This window comes from Mustela nigripes, chromosome 7 (assembly GCF_022355385.1).
Source record: "Mustela nigripes isolate SB6536 chromosome 7, MUSNIG.SB6536, whole genome shotgun sequence".
NCBI classification, from domain to species: Eukaryota; Metazoa; Chordata; class Mammalia; order Carnivora; family Mustelidae; genus Mustela; species Mustela nigripes.
Window position 1 is genome coordinate 132,613,365 of NC_081563.1, and position 20,015 is coordinate 132,633,379.

The window sequence follows — 20,015 nt, forward strand, 5'->3', positions numbered from 1 at the left end:
CCCCTGCCTGCCTCTCTGCCTACTTGTGATCTCTGTCTGTCAAATAAAAAAAAAAAAAAAAAATGGAAATCAGGCGACACTGTTCTTCCTCCTGAAAGCCGCCCACTGGCTTCCCATCGCAGTGCAGCCAGACCCAGTCTGGGAGGAAGGGAAGCTTCTGGAGCCAGACCGGGAAGCCCCGGCCACTCCCCTTCCTGCCTTCTCTTCTCCCTCGGGCTCACTCTGTCCCAGCCACCCTGGCCTTCGTTCTGCTCCTCAAACTCTCTAACCCCCGTCGTGGGTCTTAGCGCTCACGTCATCTCCTCACAAAGGCCACCCCCGATCCCCGATGACTTGGAGCCACTCACCACCATCGCCTTCCCTTCGTGGCACCCGTTGCTCTTTAATACACACGTTGTGCCTTGGCTTGGTTGCGCCTTGGTGTCTCCCTCACCGGGACGAAGGGGGCGAGGGCTGTGTCTGTCCTGTCGGCCTCTCTACTCAGATGTGTGGAAACACATTCATACATCCTGTGTCAAAACTTGGTTCCTGGGGCGCCTGGGTGGCTCAGTGGGTTAAGCCGCTGCCTTCGGCTCAGGTCATGATCCCAGGGTCCTGGGATCGAGTCCCGCATCGGGCTCTCTGCTCAGCAGGGAGCCTGCTTCCCCCTCTGTCTCTGCCTGCCTCTCTGCCTACTTGTGGTCTCTCTCTCTGTCAGATAAAATAAATAAAATCTTTAAAAAAACAAACAAACAAAACTTGGTTCCCGAACTTCCCGCTGCCCAGCACCCCGCTGGCCCCCAGGCTGCTTTGTCAAAGTCTCCCCCCCTCCTCCTCTCTGCTCAGGGAGACTCCAGTCCTTGGGTCGCTCAGGCCCAAACTGCCGCATTCACCCCCGGCTCCCCCTTTCTCCCTCACATTCCCCATTAAAGCCATCAGCATCTCCTGGTGGCTGTGCCCTTGAAGAGACTGAAGTGACTCATGGCCACGTACGTCCTTTCTCTGCCGGGGTCCAGCCAGTGTCCACCTACATGTCCCTGTGCTGTTTTCCATTTAGCTCCAGAGCGGGATTATTTGAAACTAATCCTAAATGCCACCCACCCCTCTTTCCGGAGCTCCCCAGTGACTCCCCATCTCAGAGCTGATCTCAAGTCCTACCCCCTCCCCCCGGCCCCCGGCCCCAGACCCCTGCAACCACCTGCTGTTCTTCACCTTGTGTGCTCCACTCCGGCCACACCAGCCACCGACGTGCCCCTGTAGGTTCCCCGCACCTGCTGTTCTCTTTCCGGAATGGTCCCCTCTCCCAGATGCCCCACGCTGTGTTCCCCCTCTGCTCAGGGAGGCCTTCCCAACATCTCGCTCTAAAATTCTGTGCCCTCCGCCCCCACCCCTACCCGCTGGCCCCAGCCCTCCTCTCTCTCCTCCTTACTCATTCTCGAAAGCACTTAGGTCTCCTCCAGGTACATATTCACGGATGACCCCCTCCCACGACAGTGTAAGCTCCGTGAGGGTGGGGCTTGCCCCCCTTTCTGTCATGGCTGTGTCCTCACTGCCCTGTCATTGCCTGGCAGATTGTAAACATGTACAGATTCTTAGTTAATTAGTAACGAATTGAACTAATGAATGTAGTCATCATGGGATAGCATGTGCTAAGGACTGAAGTCCTTGTTGGGTGAATGTTAATTAATAGCAATTTACCAAAGCCATTAAATGAAAAAAGATAGCGTTGCTGTTGTGGGTCTGGAACCAATCTACCCTGTTCTACAGATGTGAACAGACAAGACCGCTGCCCCCTGGAACTGTGGTCTACTGGGGGAAAGCCACTGATCCAACAATCACAGAAACATCTCGTCACAAACTTGGTGCTGGTGGGAAGGAAATGGAGACAACACTCTGAGAGTATAGCTCCGTTACAGAGAACTGGGAGGGCTTCTCGGAGGAGGTGACATTTGAGCTGACATAAGAAGGTTGAGGTGTACCGGGAAAAGGGGGGACAGGGGTGTTGGCGCAAACATTAGCAACAGAAAAAACTTCAGTGCAAAGGCCTTGAGCCCTGAGTGTAAATTAATTATTTACATCTTCCTGTTTCCAAGATCCTAGAGAGCCTGAGTATTTGGTTTCTGATATTTACTATTAAGTTCCTAGTTAGCAGCCGACAGAATGTGGGTGATGATTTTGATTCTTTTCCTGATGGAGACGGGAAACATCTCCAAATTCAGGATCCTCATGAAATCTTGGAGACCTTAGAATTTGTGCAGTTTGTGGTTGGATTTTTACATCAACCTTGTTTTCTTCTCTAATCCTTTGACACTGGCAGGTCACTTGAAATTTAGAACTCGCCCTGGGTTGCGGATGGTTTCCTGGAAGACAGCTGGTCGAACGTCCCCCCGTGTCTCTCTGGAATAAACATCCTCTTTGGAGAAAGGCTTTCTTTAGTGCCTTCCTGTTCAGCATCTTTTTTGCAATTTGCATTCCTGTTTTGTATGACTTCTCAGAAGAAATCTCGAAGAATAATCATTAAAATAACAGCCAAAGGTTAGTATGTACTTCACCACGTGGCCAGCCCTGGGAGCTAGGTGCTATTATTCCCCTATCTTCACAGATGAGGACCGAGGCTTGGGATGTTAGGTAACATGTCCCACATCAGTCAATAACAAACAAGTGCAGAGCTGGGTTTTACATCCAGGACGGGCTGACTCAAGAGCCCGTGCTCGTAATCAGCGAGCCACAGGGGCTCCTTGACCCTAAATTTCAAAGTCTCCTCTTAACCTCAATTTCCCCAAGGCATTGAACACAAAGTTCTCATTCCTGCAGCCCATGTGTTGGCTGCCGTGATGGTATTTTCTCTTGCAAAGGCAACCAAGGCTGGCTGACTTGTGCTGAAAAAAAATTTAATGGGCTGGTATTGAGAAACTCATGGAGAGGGAATTGAGAACTAAGAAGGAAAAGAGAGAAGCAGAGAGAGAGGGAGAGAGAGGGAGAGAGAGCTAAAGCACTCCCCTGTTTCTACGGAGCAAAAGTGCTCAAGGACTCGCTCTTCGGTGGGTGGGTCGGGGATAGTGTTGCGATGTGTTTTCTGCTCCCAGGGAAGAGTCACCATTCTCGCATCTAGACTTTGATGATTAATCTTGACCATGGACTCATCTCTTGGCCAGGGGAGGGCAGGGTGCCTGACGGACAGTTCCATTGCCGTGGCTCACAATAAAGCAGCCAATCCCCCAAAGGAAAACAAGGATGTTCCAATGGAAGGAATGGAAAAGGGATGTCAGGCTCTTGAGAAACCACTGACACTTCCTCTACCTTCTTCTTGTTCAGTCTCCTGGGAAAAGGCTGGAAGTGAGAAGTCCCTTTGCCGTGGCCTTTTGCTCCCACCTTCAATGGCTCATCCTTACTTAAAGGGTACATGGCCAAGTGCTGGGTACGTGGCCAAGGGCCAGGCACAGAGTAGGTGCTTAGCAAGTAAACATGGCACACATCAATGGAAAAGAGAAAACATGTGCCCAGTGCTGAATTATGACTCCCCCTTATAAACCAGACATTATACCTCACTCAAAGAAGCCCCCCTGTGTTGGGCTCTTTGACGGGGTCCCAAAGATGACATCTTCCCTGTCAGAGTTCTTAACCAACTGAGAAATAAGACAAATGGATAAGCAAGCTGTCTTAGTCCATTGCGGCTGCTGTAGCAAAAATCCCATAGACTGGGTGGCTTATACACCACGGAAATTTCCTTCTCTTGGTTCTGGAGACGGGCCGTGGGAGGCCAGGTGCCTGCCCTGTCTGGAGAGGGTCCCTCCCAGCTGGCTGACTTCTCAGAGTGTCCTCACCTGACAGGAGGGCAAGGGAGGTCTCTGGGTCTCTTTTTTCTTTTCTTCTCTTTTCTTTTTAAAGATTTTATTTATTTATCTCTTGAGGGAGAGAAGAGAGCACGTGCACATGTGCACAGGGGGAGGGGCAGAGCGAGAAGCTCATTCTTCACGGAGCAGGGATCCCCATGCAGGACTCGATCCCACGACTGTGGGATCACGGCCAGAGCCAAAGGCAGATGCTCAACCAACCGAATCACCCAGGCGTCCCTCTGGGTGTCTTTCGTAAGGACATTAATTCCATTCATGGGGAGTCCATCTTTGGGACCGTCATGCCTTCCCAAAGTCCTCACCTCCTAATACAACAAAATTGGGACTGGGTTTCAACATATGATTGGGGAGGATATAGTCGATAGCACAGATGGGAACCAAAAAGTCACCTTCTGTGGTTAATAGGTCCTGCTAACTCTAGGCCAGAGGCTTCCCAATACTGACCCCAGGACGAATGGGTCCCTCCAGTTTTAGGGCTGGAGAACGTGAGCTTCAAGGACAACGCCCTCCTCCATAAGGACACAGGAGCAGAGGACAGCCCTCTTCTTCTCCAATTCTCCTGCCAGAGAAATCACTCGGCCTCCCCTGGAGTGGAGACTTAAAAGGCAGAGAAAGGCCAGGGGTTTCGGGAGTTGAGTGCCCCCCTCGTGGAAACATCCTATTAAAACACCCACCTGGTTTGGAAAAACGGAACATTTTGTCAAAAGACTGTGCAAGTTCTCTTAAAATAGAAATGTTACAAGCCCCTAAGAGGTCATAATTACTATTATCATCGACTTGGTGACAGCCAAAGGCCAGTTGCCTGATGCCAGGAACAAGCTGACTGCCAGGCCAGGGAAACAGTGGCCTGATGGTGGAGTCCAACACTCCTGAGGTCGAACTTCTACTCTGCCTCTTAGCAGCTGTGGAAACTGAGGCTCGTCATGCCTCTGGACCTTGTTTCTGCAACTATAAAACAAGGATGATCATAGATTCCATTGCACAGGTTTTTTGGTACAGATCCCTTGCTATAATGCATTTCGAACATACAGACTTGCCTTTTGCATATAGTAGGCTCCTAATAAATGTTACCTAATGCCGTTCTTAATGTGACTTTTGTCATTGGCAGTGATGGTTAAGGTTCTTGTGCAGCAGTGAGGTACAGATCTCTGTCTCTTCCTCCAGGTTGTCTGTTTGCTCATGTGCAGTAGAAGGGCCCCTGGGAGAGAAGTCTGGAGGCCCAAGTTCAAATCCAAGTTCTGGTACTTTCTAGCTGCACGATAATTGTCAAAATAATGAAACTTTTCTGAATCTCAGTTTCCTCATCAGTTACGGGTGACAAAGAATAATAGAAAAGCTTAATTTGAACTTGAAACTTGTATTTTTCTCTTCTTTCCTCTCGGAACATCCCTTCCGTCCTCTCTTCATCAAGTTCAGCCAGGGATCTTGGTTCAAAGGCTGCTCCTACAAGGAGTCATCTCTGACCGCTCTGCATGTATTCATTTGCTCCACAAATTTTGACAGGCAGTGACCCCATCTGCCAGACTCTGTTCTAGAGTCGGAGTGATGAATCAGCAAAATGTGGTCTTGGGCTTTCTAGAGTCGGGGAAACGTCTTGGGACTCCTCTGTATTGTGTTCCCCTGTGGCACTCCCTCTTCCCATTCGGATCTACTCTTGGTGGTGGCCATACTCCACAGAATCCAGACCTAGACACACACACACACACACACACACACACACACACACACACCTTCTCTCTAGACGAGGGAGCTGTAAATCCCCTTGTTGGATTCTAGCAGATAGAACATTGCATTTCTCCAACACGATGCTCCTGGCTGCAGGCTTCCTGTCCACCGCAGTGGGAGATTCTGCAGAGGCATTGCCAAGCTTCTTTCTCGGAGCTCTCTCCAGGTGATGGAGGTGTTGGAAGGAGCGCCAAGGGTCTGCATCTAGGAAGGGGTGGGGATGAGAGAGGGGACTGGCCCCAGGTGGATTTGTGCAGAAAACGAAACCAGACCAACCACAAGTGGGTAGGACACGTCCTTTCCCACTGTTTCTGTCTGGGAACCCCTTGGAAATCTTCCCTATGAAGGAGCTTGGAGCACCAAGCTTGGAAGACATGGATCTGGGCACCCCCACACTGCCGCTTAGCCCTGCTTACTGACTCTTAGTGTGGCCTTGGGTGAGTGACTGACTCTTATAAGGCCTTGGGCCTTCCTTTTGCCCCGTCTTTGAAAAAGGGATGATGGGATTTATTTCCTACGATTATCATGAACATGAACAGAGGTGACATAGGAGAAGCGCTGAGTCTCATGGTTGCACAAATATGAGCTGCTATTCTATTAGGATGCATTGCCACTGTCCTTATAGAGGAAAAAGACCAATGTGGTTCAATAAAAATATGTAACCGGTAAAATCTATGGGCTGAAATGTTCCTTCTGCCCCTCCCCACCCTCCGCTGACTCCTGCTCATACTGGCTGCAATGTCATCTCCGAAGAGAAGCCTGCCCTTTGAAGCAGTTCTTCTCAACATTGGCTGCCTGGTGGAAGCAGCTGGGTAACTCTTATGGCTACTGATGCCTTGTCCAACCCTCAGAGGTTCCAATGCTGCCTGGACCTGGGGGTTCAAACGTGCTCCCCAGGAAACTCCAGTGCTCAACAGAGGCTGAGAACCACTGGTCTTTGAGGCATGTGTAGGGTGGTAATTCAAAGTACAGACCCTACAGCCAGACCACTGGGGTTCGAATCCTGGTTCTGTAATTCGCTAGCGAGGTGATTTGGGGCAAGCTGTCAAAACTCTTAGTGTCTCAGTTTTCTCATCTATAAAATGGGTATGATGCTAATACCAGACCCTACCTCACAGTGCCATAAGGATTAAACGAATTAGTATGTGATGTCTGGCAGACTCATAGTAAGACCTTTCATTAAAATTCCTTTTTAAGTTTTTAAAAATATATTTTTATTTTGGTAAAATATATATAACATAAAATTTTACCATTTTAACAATTATTGAGCATACGATTCAGTGGCATTCAGTATATTTCCAATGTTGTGCATTGGAACTATCAGCTGTTTCCAAAACTTGGTCGTCTCAAGCACCTGTACCCATTAAATAACTGCCCATTCCTTCCTCCTCTGAGTGTCTGGTAATTTCTACTACGCTGTCTCTAGAAGTTTGCCCATTCTGGGTCCTTCATATAAGTGGAATCGTACAATATTTGTCCTTTTGTATTTGGCCTATTTCACTTAGCATAATGTTTTCAGGGTTTGTCCAGGTAGTAGCGTGAATCGGTTTCATTCTTTCTCCTTTTTATGCCTGAATACTATTCCAGTGTGTGGATAGTCATCTGCTGATGGACATTTGGTTTGTGTCCCTCTCCGGGCTCTTGTGAGTAGTGCTGCTGCTGGCATTCATGTACCTGCATCTGAGTCCCGGCTTTCAATCCCTTGGGCCGATGCCTAGAACGGGAACTGCTGAGTCATATGTTAATCCTATATTTAACTTTCTACCGTTTTCCACAAGAGGCTACACCATTTTACATTCCAATAGCAGTGGACACACATTTCAATTTCTCAACATCTTCACGAACACTTGTTTCCTTTTCTTTCTTTTCTATTCTTCTTCTTCTTCTTTTTTTTTTTTTTAATAATAGCCATCCTAATGGGTGTGAAGTGGTATTTCATTGTGGTTTAGCTATAATTCCTTTTAATCCCATCCAAAGTAGATTATCCACTGCCTCTCACTCACTCTCCCACAGAACGCGGATCTTTACTTTCATGCTGTTATCACAGTGTGTCCTTCTGTTTGTTGAACGCTTGCCTTGCTGAGTGGCCAAGGACTTGGCAAACTCTGGCTTGAGGCTGTAGGTCAGATCCGGCTGCTGTCTGTTTTTGTATGGCCCAAAAGCTAAAAATGATTTGTTACATTTTTTAACTGGTTTAAGAAATCAGAAGAATACTGTCCCGTGAAATGTGGAAATCATATGAAATTCAGGCTTCACTGTGAGTGAATGCCGCCATTGGCGCCCAGCCTTGGTGTCTACATATCGTCTGTGGTTGCTTTTGCACCATAAAGGCAAAGTTAAGAAGTTGCATCAGGAGCTCTGTGTTCTGTAAAGCTGAAAATATTCACTACCTGGCCTGTTTCTATGTAAAGAAAAGATTTGCCGACTCCTGAATTAGAGCCTGAGCGTAAGAACACTCACCCTACTCTCTCTACAACACTGGCCATGAACGTGGTCTATATGGTCTACAACACGTGGTCCATTCTTCCACACCGACTCCAGACACAAAAATAAATTTGAGATGGAACAGAGAACTGAATGTAAAAGCTGGAGCTGGGAATCTTCTAGAAAACCTGGAAGGATATTTTTGTAAACTCAGCTTAGACAAAGGTTTCTTAGGACCCCAAAAGTACTAAGCATAAAATGAGAAAACTGGACAATATTAACATTTTACAGTTCTGCTCATCCAAAGATACCGCTATGAAAATGGACAAGCCACAGATTGGGGAAAAAAAAATTGCCATCCATATATGTGATAAAGAAGTAGGCAGAATACACAAAGAACCCCTCAAATAATAAAAATATAAACACAGGGATGCCTGGGTGGCTCAGTCGGTTAAGTGTCTGCTTTCAGTTCAGGTCAGGATCCCAGGGTCCCGAGATTGAGTTCCACATTGGGCTCCTTGCTCGGCGGAGAGCCTGCTTCTCCCTCTCCCACTCCCCCTGCTTGTGAGGGCTCTCTCTCTCTAACAAATAAATAAAATCTCTTTAAAAAATACAATGCCCCCCCATAAACACACACTTTTTCTTTTTTTTAATGGGCGAAAGACTCAGTTCACAAAAGATGTAAAAACGGCCAATGAGTACATGAAAAGGTGTTTGACATCATTAGTCAACAGGGAAATTCAATTTAAAACCAACAAAAACAATTTCACACACCTGAGAAGAGACAAAAAAGAAAAAGAAAAAGAAGAAAGAGTCAATATCGGTACTGGTGGAGCAACCCCAGACTTTACTGTGGTTCAGTTCTGTAATTCCCGAAGGGGAGAATTCTACTTTAGGTATTCCCCAGGAGGAAGGAAAACAAAAGTCCATACAAAGACTTACACATGAATGTATACAGCGCCTTTATTCATAACAGCCACAAACTGGAAACAACCCAAAGGGCATTAACAACAAAAAAGATTTTTTAAAATTAGGTAAATCCATATGATGGAATACTATTCAGTAATAAAATGAAATGAACGATGGATAGACCCAATGTGGATGGATCTCAGAGTTACACAAAGTGGAAGAAAGCAGACCCAAACGAGCACATGCTGTCTGGGGCCATTTAGATGAAACTTTAGGGGGGAAAAAAAAAAAATCAATCTAATCTATCAAGACTGGAAGCAGATCAGGACTTGCCTCATGGGCAGGATGGAGAGGGATGCTTGGTATTGCCTAGAACAAGGCAGGGGAACTTTTGGAAAAATGAAACTATTCCCTAATTTGTTTTGGGTGGATGGTAATTACAGGGGTGCCTCTCATTGCCAAAACTCAGAACTAAACGCTTAAGATCATTGTATTGTATGTAGATGATGCTGCCATTTAAATAATGAGAGAGGAACAGAAGAAAAGTGGGAAGAGACCCCTTTGTAGATGCCCGGGTGCTGGGTGCTGGGAGTCAGCCTCCCCTGCCCTCCCAGAGCCCAGTCCGATTTGCAAAGGAACAGGAGAAACCACGGTGCCCTGATGTCTGTGAGTTAGAAATGCCCCGACGACTCATTTCCTGTTTTAACCAGAGCTCTCCCCTGAAGGAAGTAACAGCAATCATTCCTCCTCTGAGCCCTGAAGCTTGGAGTCCAGAAAGCCATTTCCCGGCTGCACAAAATGACAGCACCGTCCACTCAGCGGGGAACGGCTTCCACCTGCTCTCCGTGGAAGCCCCTGGGGCCTCGGATCTGCCACTGGTCTGTCTGACCGGCCGGAAGCCTGCTCCCTCCAGCATGCTGTGTAGACCCATGGAGTGAGCACAGGGGTCCCCACAAGAGGGGGAGGTGGAGAAGCAGAGGCAGAGGTGTCTCTAGTTTTATTCTCTAGAGGGCAAGTGAGGGAAAGCTGTCTCCACGAGGCAAGTTAAGACCCTTGAATTCCTTTGATTCCGAGGCCAGGGTCAGAATGTGCTTGCTCTGGGAGTTTCCGAGGCTGCGGTATGGCACATTATCTCCAAATGAGTGTCTTAAACAGTAACAACTTACCTTCCAGTGCTGGAGGTCAGGTGTCCAACCCAGGCCCCAACGGGCCAAAACCAAGGTGTCGGTGGGGCTGCGTTCCTTCTGGAGGTTCCAGGGGAGAATCCATTGCTGGGCTTTTCCAGTTCAGAGGCTGCCCTCCTTCTTTGGCTCGAGGCCCTCTTCCCCATCTTACTGCCCTTGGAGCTCCTTGTGTCTTTCGTCTACAGTCACGACCAACCCCCACCCCCCGCCTGCTCTCCTGACCTCTCTCCCCCTTCGAAGGACCCTTACCACGACATAGAGCCCACCTGGATAACCCAGGATCATCTCCCTCTTTAAAATCAGCTGAGAACAAGCTTAGTTCCTTACTCTCAATGCCCCTTGGCGTTCCGGGTCACCGATGCCCAGGCTCTCTGGTTAGGAGAGCAACCGCCTCAAGGGAGCCACTGTGCTGCCATCGCCTCTCCCCGATGTCCCAGCCCAACAGTAACTCACAACCTCCTCACCTTGTAAAATGGACCTGGACTGATAGTTTGGTTCTGAGATTTACAAGGTCTATGGATAATGATGCTGACCACATGTGGTCCACACATGGAGAAAATGCCAGAAAGCAGGCACAGGGGACACACGGTCTCACTTGATCCTTCTAGCACCCCGAAGGAGTAGACTGATATCCTTATCCCCTTTATAGATGGGGAAGCAGACCTGGGCAGTATAAATAATATGAGGATTAAAGAGAATATCTGTCCAATGCTCAGCCCATAAGAGAACCCCAACCACGGAACTTTTATAAGTAGCTCAAAGATGGTCTTGTTGCCTCTTTATGCCTCTCCTGTTCTTTCCTTCCTTCCTTCCTTCCTTCCTTCCTTCCTTCCTTCCTTCCTTCCTTTCTTCCTTCCATCCATCCATGGCATCTTTTAAAGTGGATGCAATCTGGTGTAATAGTGAAGATCTAGGCTTGACATTTAGGCTATCTGGGTTCAACTTGTAGTTTTAGCTGCTTCTGCGTGGGCCCTTGTTACCTCTATAAACCTTTCCCATTGGTAAAAATCGACATGGAATTATATCTACCATACCAAGCTATTGGGAGCATCCATCAATCAGGGATGCACACCACACAAGGTAAACTCTCATGACTGAGCCACTCCTGCGAGTCCATTACTGAAGCAGGTGGTACCAGTGGGGAAAGTATGACCTTTGTTCACAAGGATCTCTCTCTCTCTCTCTCTCTCTCTCTCTCTCTCTCTCTCACACACACACACACACACACACACCAGTTAATGATATAAAGTGGGAAATTAGGAAGGATTCCAAACTGGAGCCTGAGACAGTAGATAACATGGTTCTAATTCATGATTAGGAAATCCATGAAGGACGAGGTCAGCGTGTACTCGGAGAAAGGCAGGGCTCAGTAATAAAGAGCGCAAGGGTGAGTCACTCATCCCATCACTGCCTGCAGCCCTGGAAGAGGCCCTCGGCGTCCTGCGGGGCTAGTTCAGTCACCAGATGTGGTCTAGCCTAGCACGTGTCCCACAGAGCTGTCCACATATGAACTTTGCCTTTTGCGCCACATCTGGCCCTGGCTGGTCTAGTATTCCCTTCGTGTTTTTCTTTAAAGCAATCCACTACTTATACTTCACCACGTTTATATAAAATGGAAACTTTGTGTCACTGTGTTCATGGAAAACTGATTTGCTGGCCAGGGATAGAAAGAAACTAAGAATGGATACATTGACTATTAAAAGTAATACATGATTTGTCCATACACCTCTTCCTGCTATTCTGTATCCTTCCTGTGGTTGGCATCAAATACTTTGGGAGACGTCATTCTCATGGAAGAAATGGAGGATTCTGCAGGTTTGGATGCTTGATGCCTAAGCTCTCAGCTTTGCCGTTTCTGACCATTGAGATGGGCTGCTCATACAAAAAGTCAGCATGATTGAGAAATGCCTGAGCCCAGCAGGGTATACAGAATCTCATTTAATTCCCACGAAGTTCCCATAATGATGTATTGTTATTGAGGTTGTATCTATGAGGAAACCAAGTCACAGAGAGAGGAAGTGACTTTGCCCAGTTACCCGTCCCCTGCCTGGAAGAGCAGGACTGTGAGCCGGAGCCCATCTGAGTCCAAACCCTTGACTGGGGCACAAAACTGTGCACAACTCTGTGGGCTAGCCTCCATCCATGGGGCGGGGAACAATCAAAATAGCAAATGCTTAAGAAGATGCACTGGAGGAAAGGAGGGGAGGGTATTTACTTGGCACTTAGCACGGACCAGACTCCCTCCAAACACTCTTTCTGTGTTAATTCATCTCCTCTTCATAGCTGACTTGTGATGGAGGTCTTATTACGGTTCCCATTTTACAAATGAGAATGTTGAGGCACAGAACCTTTGATTAGCTTGGAACTGGTAAGTGGTGAAGCTGGATTGGAACCCAACGGGTCTGGCTGCGGAGCCCGCGTCTGCACAACCGATAAAGGCATCGGACAGATGGCGTGGCGGTTTATGTCATCGCCTGTGACGGTTTCCCCACTGCAACTGAACACTGCCCAATCGGCCCCAGGTCTTATCTAGCCCCTGCCAAGCCACACCTTGCTTTATTTCCTCTTTGAGATGGAATTCAGATGACTGTCACCTTCTATGAAATTAACCTCATTTCCGCAAGGTGCTGATTCATTCGGTCCCCTAACTGACATCTTGGAAGCGTCATCGATGCCCGCTCTATGCCAGGAGCTGGGCCATGAGTCCAGAAACAAGAAAGCTGTCATGTGTGATGCTCGGATGGGCTCAGCCACGCAGACCTGGGACCAACGTCCATGGCCAGCGTGCTCCAGCCCTGGGACCTTTGGTATAAAATCTTCTGAGAATCTGTTTCCTCATCTGTAAAATAAGATTACTACAACTACACATAACTTCTTTTTTCTCCATCATTTACTTTGTGGAGAGAATTTTTTGGGTGAGGGTTTAGGTAAGAATACCTCCTTAATTCATTTCATTCTGTTGAGTAGAGGGTGTTGTGATCATTTTCATATGTTTCTGTTTGTTTGCTGATTGTAAAAGTAACCCAGGCTCGAAATCTTAATGTCTCAAAGCTTAAGGGCCAGATGCGTTTTGCAAGCCAGATTTTTTTTTTTTTCAGATTTTAGAAGTGTTTTATTTATACTGAATATAAAATTAACCATTTAATACTTCAGAGAGTTCCATGAAAATTCTCAACATCTGAGATCATTAAGAGCCTCCCATACACCCAGAGGAGTCCAGATTTACCATCAAGTAAGCCTTGTGGATTCTGAAATTGCAGGTGAGGGATTATGAATGAGACCTGCACATGGTATAGTAGAAAATTTGGAAAAACACAGTCAAGTACTAAAAATAATCATGTTTATAAAAGATAACTACTGAAATTTCCATGTACCCTTTTTTTAAAAAAATTTATTTATTTTAGAGCGAGAGAGAGAAAACACGCATGGGAAGGGAGATGGAGCAGAGGGAAAGGGAGAGAGAAACCAGAAGTTTCCCGCACTGAGTTCAAAGCCTGACCCAGAGCTGGATCTCAAGACCTCAAGATCACGACCTGAGCCGAAATCAAGAGTTAAAAGTTTAACCAACCGAGCCATCCAGGTGCCCTTCCATGGATCTTTTCTAATTTATTGAATTATTCAAGAATATTATCAAACACCTATTAGATGCTCCCGGCTAATGGTTCTCAGTTAGAGGTGATTTTGTCACCCAAGGGACATTTGGCAGTAACTGGAGACATTTCGGTCATAACTGGGGAGTGGGTGGGGGGAGGGGCATCATGGCATCTTTTGAGGAGAAGTCCTCCCTAGTGGAGGACCCCACAACAGAGAATGCCCCAAGCCCAAATGTCAATAGGGCCATGACTGAGAAACCTTGGTCCAGGTTCTGGGCATAGAGCAATAAACAAAACAATAAAAAAATTAGTGTTTACTTTGCATTTATAAAATATATACGCACGAGCAGATATATGTGTTTTAAAAATGTGGTATTTTTCACTATATAGCTTTTTACTTAAAACTGCTTCATAAACAGTTTGCGATACTATCAAAAATTCTTCAAACACATGAGTATTATGCCTGAAATACATTTTTGAGAAAGAGGTAAACATTTTTTTTAGCTATTTCTTTCTTTTTTATTTTTTTTTTTTAAGATTTATTTATTTATCCGAGGGGAGCGGCAGGCAGAGGGAGAAGGAAAAGCAGGCTCCCCACCGAACAAGGAACCAGTTGTGGGGCTTGATCCCAGGACCCCGGGATCATGACCTGAGCAGAAGGCACACACTTAACCGACTGAGCCACCCAGGTGTCCCTAGCCATTCCTTTCTATTAAAATAGATTTCCCCCCATTTTTTCCTGTTATTTAAAAAAAAATACCATGATGGATAGCCTTACATCCACATGTCTGATTATTCCATTAGATTCTAAGGCTTGGGGTTCATTCTAGAGGCGAGGAGATTGAATCAAAGGGGTACACACTTAAAAGTCAGCTTTGACGTACATGGTGAAATTTCTTTGCAGAAAGGTTGTCCCAGCCATACTTGGTGTAAGCGTTTACATTTAAAAGTCAGGCGTCTTAAGGTGTTGAATAACAGAGCTAGTTCAAGCTAGCAATAACACTTCTAGAAAATTCTGTAACTGGAAGAGGCCTTCAGAAAGTGGAGAATATAGTTGATTGGGTTCAACTTCTACTTGCTATTTGAGCATGAGTGGATCAGACGTACTTCCTCTCAGTCAGTCCCATGGTACTCATTGTATTTTAATCATCCCAGAATGCAAACCGATTGGATACCATTCAAAGACTGAATGGCAAAACATAATTAAGAAGTGACTGACTTATGGGAAAAGGGAAAAGAGCTCAGGGTCTGAAAGCCATGCTGTAGAAACCCCCGGAAGGTGGGGGTGGGGTATCACCATTTCCAAGCATGGACATTCAGTAAATAAAAGGGGAAGAGAGGAACTTCTGGTGAGGGGCAGGGCTTCACAGGGTAATGAGATCTACTTGAACAATGCGAATTCCACAGTGAAATCTCCAGAGGAAACTTCCCTGTGATTCTCAAGAAGAATAATCTGTCAAGGAAATGATAGAATTCCTTTACAAGAGTTAGTAGGTAAACCAGCAAGGGAATGCCGGCCCATCAGATAATGGGATTTTGTTCTCCGGAGGGTGTTGCATGAGAACTTAGCAGAACCGGCCAGAGTCTCCCTTCCTCAGGAGGTGAAGGAGCGCACACAGCGCCTGCTGGAAGTCGCAGTTGAGTGGAGAACCTGTATTTGAAGGGAAGAAGGCTCGCATTTTTATCTGAGACTGAACACCAGCCCGGCACCGACAAAAAGCTCGTTTTTTTTTTTTTTTTTTTTCCTGTGAAGAGACAAATCATAAATGTTTTTGGCTGTGTGGCCCTACAGCCTTTGAGCTCCGCCTTTGTTGAGCTTTGAGCTCAACAAAGCTTGTTTGAGCTCCGCCTTTGTTGGCCAAAAGTAGTCATTCACAGTGCGTAAATAAAGTGCACAGCTGTGTTTCAATAAAACTTTATTTACAAAACCAGACAGTGCCCAGGGATTGTGACTTGCTGAACCCTGAAGCAGCGTTAAGAAATAGGAGATGTGGGTTCGAACCCCCTACAGGCCGTGTAACCCCAGGCAAGTTAATTGACTTTTTCCAACACCGCTTTTCCTGACCCCGAAAAGCAGCTAATTGGAGTATGTACCTTATGAATTTGTTCTCAGAATACAATAGAACAATGCCTGAATAATGTTGAGTGTGGGCCTAGGCACACAGACGTTTTGTAATCAGTGCAGGAGAAGAAACAATAATTTTGCTAAGGTCTTTATCCCCTGGAATTTATGTTTGTGTAAATGTTTCCTCCAAAAGCCACCATCTCCTGAAGTTCATTTTATTTATTTATTCAGATTTTATTTATTAATTCGTCAGAGAGAGAGAGCAAGAGAGAGCACAAGCAGGGGGAGAAGCAGAGGCAGAGGGAGAAGCAGGCTTCCCCAGTGAGCAGGGAGCACGATGAGGGCCTCGATCCCGGGACCCGGGAATCTTGAGCTGAGCCGAAGGCAGACGCTTGACGGACGGAGCCACCCAGGCGCCTCCATTCATTTCATTTAATACGTGTCCCAGTCGCCTACACACATGGTGGGTGATTGTCCTGTGGGATCCCAGTGCCTGTGCCTTGGCACCTCGTGGGGGACTGTCTTGTAGGGTCTCTCAGAGCAGGAGTGGGCACGAGGGTCGGGGGTCCATGGTTCAGCCAGGGAAAGCAGCCAGGAGAGGGGGAGCGGGGAAACAGGGCACGGAGGACGCTATGTGGAGCTTTTTCTTCAGCGGAGTCCAGCTTTGGCCTGAGCCCACGGGGAGCTCTGGAACATCGATGGTACCACAGCGTCAGCCTTACCTGTAGGCCAAGGGGCCGGCCTTGCACACTCGGGACAGTGGGTTACTGACTGTCCTCATGAAGGGTGAGGAGCTCAGGTTACGCAGAAGTCTCTGTGTTCTGAGGTCATGCCCTAAGCCACCCAGGAAGGGTCGCTGGCTTCTAGAATGAGGGAGGAGGGCAGGGCCAAGCCGGTTACGTCATCATCTGTCACTCCAGGGACAAAGTGTTTAGCTTAGAGGCTGAGCCCAGGAATGGCGAGGACCTTGGCGGTGATGTTCTCATTCTGTGGGCGCAGGAAATGGCTGCTTTCCCGGTGACCTGTGGCATTTCCTTTGCCCAGAGGAGTGATTGGCCTCATGTAGATGCCCCAGTGCTGGGCTTGGCACGGTGGCCCTAACGTCACGGTTAGCACCTGCCGGGGGTTTTGGCCTCTTGTGGGAGTGGCGTCCGATTCTGGCTCTGCCACTTGACTCATGGGACCCTGAGCCGATGACTCAGCCGCCCTCAGCTTTTAGTTTCCTTATCTATAAAATGGGAGTGGGACTGTGTCTTAATTCAGAGGGGTTTTGTGAGGATTAGAGTTAATGTTTATAAAATACTTAGTACAAATGAATGTTTACTACAGGGTAACTTTTTTTTTAATTTTCTTTTTCACGTTGTTGTGGTGGTGTGTTTTGTTTGTTTCATTTTTGTTTCTGGTTTTTTGGTTTTTGTTTTTCAAGAAGCAGCGTGTTCTGGTGGGCTCCCTGTCCAGTGTGTGACTTCGGATTTTTGCCATATCTGTTACCACCTGTCCTATTACGCATATAATATACATGAACTGTCTCTTAAAAAAATAAAAACCCTTGAAACACTATACACTTACACAGAAGACCCGTGTGACAATGTTTCGGGTGAACTAGTGCCTAGCACACATCAGGTTTGCCGTAAATGAGACCTATTTACACCATTAACACTGACATTGAACGGCTGCTAGTTCTGTATCCTACCCGAGAACTTGCATTAACCCGTTTCATTCCTTCCTTTTAGAATCAACTTTTTGGCATTCCCTCCACTGAATGAGGTCACATCTTTGCTCCTGCGTGAGCTCATGGTTTGTTCCTATAGTGGCTTTCTTGGCTAGGAATTTCATGCATAACATCAGGGGATTTCCCCCCCCCCCCTTTTAAATATCTCAGGCTCTGACAGATTACAAGGAAGTGGTTACTCAGAGCGGAGCGCTCACAACTGATTACAGGGAGCAGTGGAAATCCCCCTTCCTTGCCTAAAATAACTGGACCTGGAACGCGACAATATAAGCTTTGTCCAGGCTTGAAACAATATCCTTTCCAAGTGGATTTTGTACGGAAATACTCACCAGTCTATGGTGGTAGTTCTCACTGACGGGCTAGAAAAAGGTTAGTCATTCTGTGTTCCATAGCTAAAAGGGCCATTGTTAGTAGCGATGAGTCCCCGAGGAGTGAAATTCAAGTAAGTGGACATGGTCAGATTGGATTCACCCGCCTTCTCCCTGCCCCTCATCTCATTTGATCTCTTTACTCTCGCAAAAATCTAATTCCAGACATAGACGCGCTCTCCATTTATTCAATTACTTTTATGGCAAGTCTGTTGGTGACAACCTTCCCCCGGACACTCCCAGGCAGATTCTGGGGAAACGAGAGAAGGAGATGCCCGGGTCCTGATGGCAGAGCAGAGCTCAGAGCGGCGGAGTCAGGACGAATGTCTGTGAGTTCAAATTCCACAGCGATTTTGAAGCCGTGCCTTGCGTTGGGTCAGAAAGCCGGTAACTAGAAGGAGGGCAGGGGTCCAGCCTGCGTCTGACTCAGGGTGAAGAGATGTGGGATTTGCTTTGGAGGAACAGCCTAACTTTGCAAGGCTATTCTGACTCTTGGAGATGTAAAAAAAAAAATAGACTGGGCAAGATCTTGAGAAATGCTTCACTGTCTGCTTTTTAGAAGTTGTATGTGTTATTGCTTACAAAAATTCATTTGAGGCTTAAAGGAAAAAGGGGCACGAATCAAAATGGGAAGCCATAAAAAACTTTTTTTTTTTGTAAGTTCCAAGAAATTTTGTTATTGCTGGTCATATTAGCCAGTGTTAAGATTTTTCTCCAGGCCTCAACTCGTGGCCTGTGATTTATGGAGACGGAGAACCCACGTCAGGGCAGATTTCCTTCTAAAGGAAGAAAAGGGGCAGAGTGTAAAGGCCATTTGGGCTCCCTGTTCCTGGCTGAGGTCTCTCTATAGGTCGACCCTCTCCACACAACTCAGGGAGGGCCCCCCTCCCACAGGCTGGGGGGTGGGGCTGGGGAGGGAGGGGCCGGGAATGTGGATTTACTCCTCCCACCATGTGAGGCCCAGCGACTGGGGTGGTGGTGGGGGGTGACTTTGGAGCTCACTCAAGACTTTTCTCTTTTTTGCCTCTCCTCTCAATTTTTCTCACCAGTGTCTCATTTGCACATTGAATTTACATGACACCCAACTCTGCAGTCCCAGGCGTGGCCAGGGGTAACAGGAGAGAGAGAAAAACAATCATGCTGGCGATGCTGGCAATGCCTGTCAGTTCTCCAAAGAGCTTGAGCTGGGAGGGCATGCCTGCTCCTTCCTTAGGAGGGAGAACCCTCTTATTCCCTAGTGCGGAAACACGGTCTACAAATTCATGTTTTTTTCAGGGTGCGTAAATGTACACCAACTAGTGTACCTGGTGTTCAAAGTAATAGTCATCTCTGTGTTCCAGAATGACCTGACACGAATGCCTAGGGAAACGTAGAGAAGAGCTGTCACGGCAGCCTGGTTTATAATCCTAGAATGCATTCTAGGTTGCGTATGGACCCCAAGCATAGTCAGCGGCATTCGTACCTGGGACTTTTGTTAGGACCAAAGGGAAAAACAGTGTTTGTGTGTATGTGTGTTTCCTTTGGCCTCAGAGTCCGTGAGATTCATCTCCGCCTGAAGCTACAGATGACAGCTTCACTGTACTCACATGGAGAGAGCGTACCTGGAAATAATGCCAACATAAAGGAAAAGAAAGCCAAGAAATGGAGAACGGTGTGCTCCTGCTAACTGCATTACACCCCGGATCCAGCTATGCCTGAAGTCAGCAGTAAATTTGGATGCTTCGATTACATAAGATGATAATTTCCTTTGTAATTCTTCTTCTTCTTTTTTTTTTTTTTTTAAGATTTTATTTATTTATTTCATAGAGAGAGAGATCACAAGTAGGCAGAGAGGCAGGCAGAGAGAGAGGGGGAAGCAGGCTCCCTGCTGAGCAGAGAGCTCCATGCAGGGCTTGATCCCAGGATCCTGAGACCATGACCTGAGCCGAAGACAGAGCATGTTAACCCACTGAGCCACCCAGGTGCCCCCCTTTGTAATTCTTAAACCAAGTTGAGTTATGTCGCTGTCACTTGCCACACAGGTAGTCTTGGCTATGACGTCAACCCTCTTCCGATGTGAACTCTAAGTAGACAGGTAAATACTCATCTTGGTTAATGACCACACTTTGCAGGAGAAAAATCCTCTAATCCAAGACTCAAGTGCTTCCTCTCATCTATGCTCAAGGGTAGACTTTGATTTTAA

The 20,015-nt window shown here is 47.0% G+C and overlaps 1 long non-coding RNA gene across 1 annotated transcript; it reads left to right on the top strand.

Moving 5' to 3' along the window:
* Positions 1-17,691: 17,691 nt before the first annotated feature.
* On the top strand, positions 17,692-19,586 carry LOC132022807 (uncharacterized). Its single transcript, XR_009405738.1, has 3 exons — positions 17,692-17,907; positions 17,999-18,162; positions 19,364-19,586. It is a non-coding gene; the product is annotated as an uncharacterized LOC132022807 (long non-coding RNA).
* The last annotated feature ends 429 nt before the right edge of the window (positions 19,587-20,015 follow it).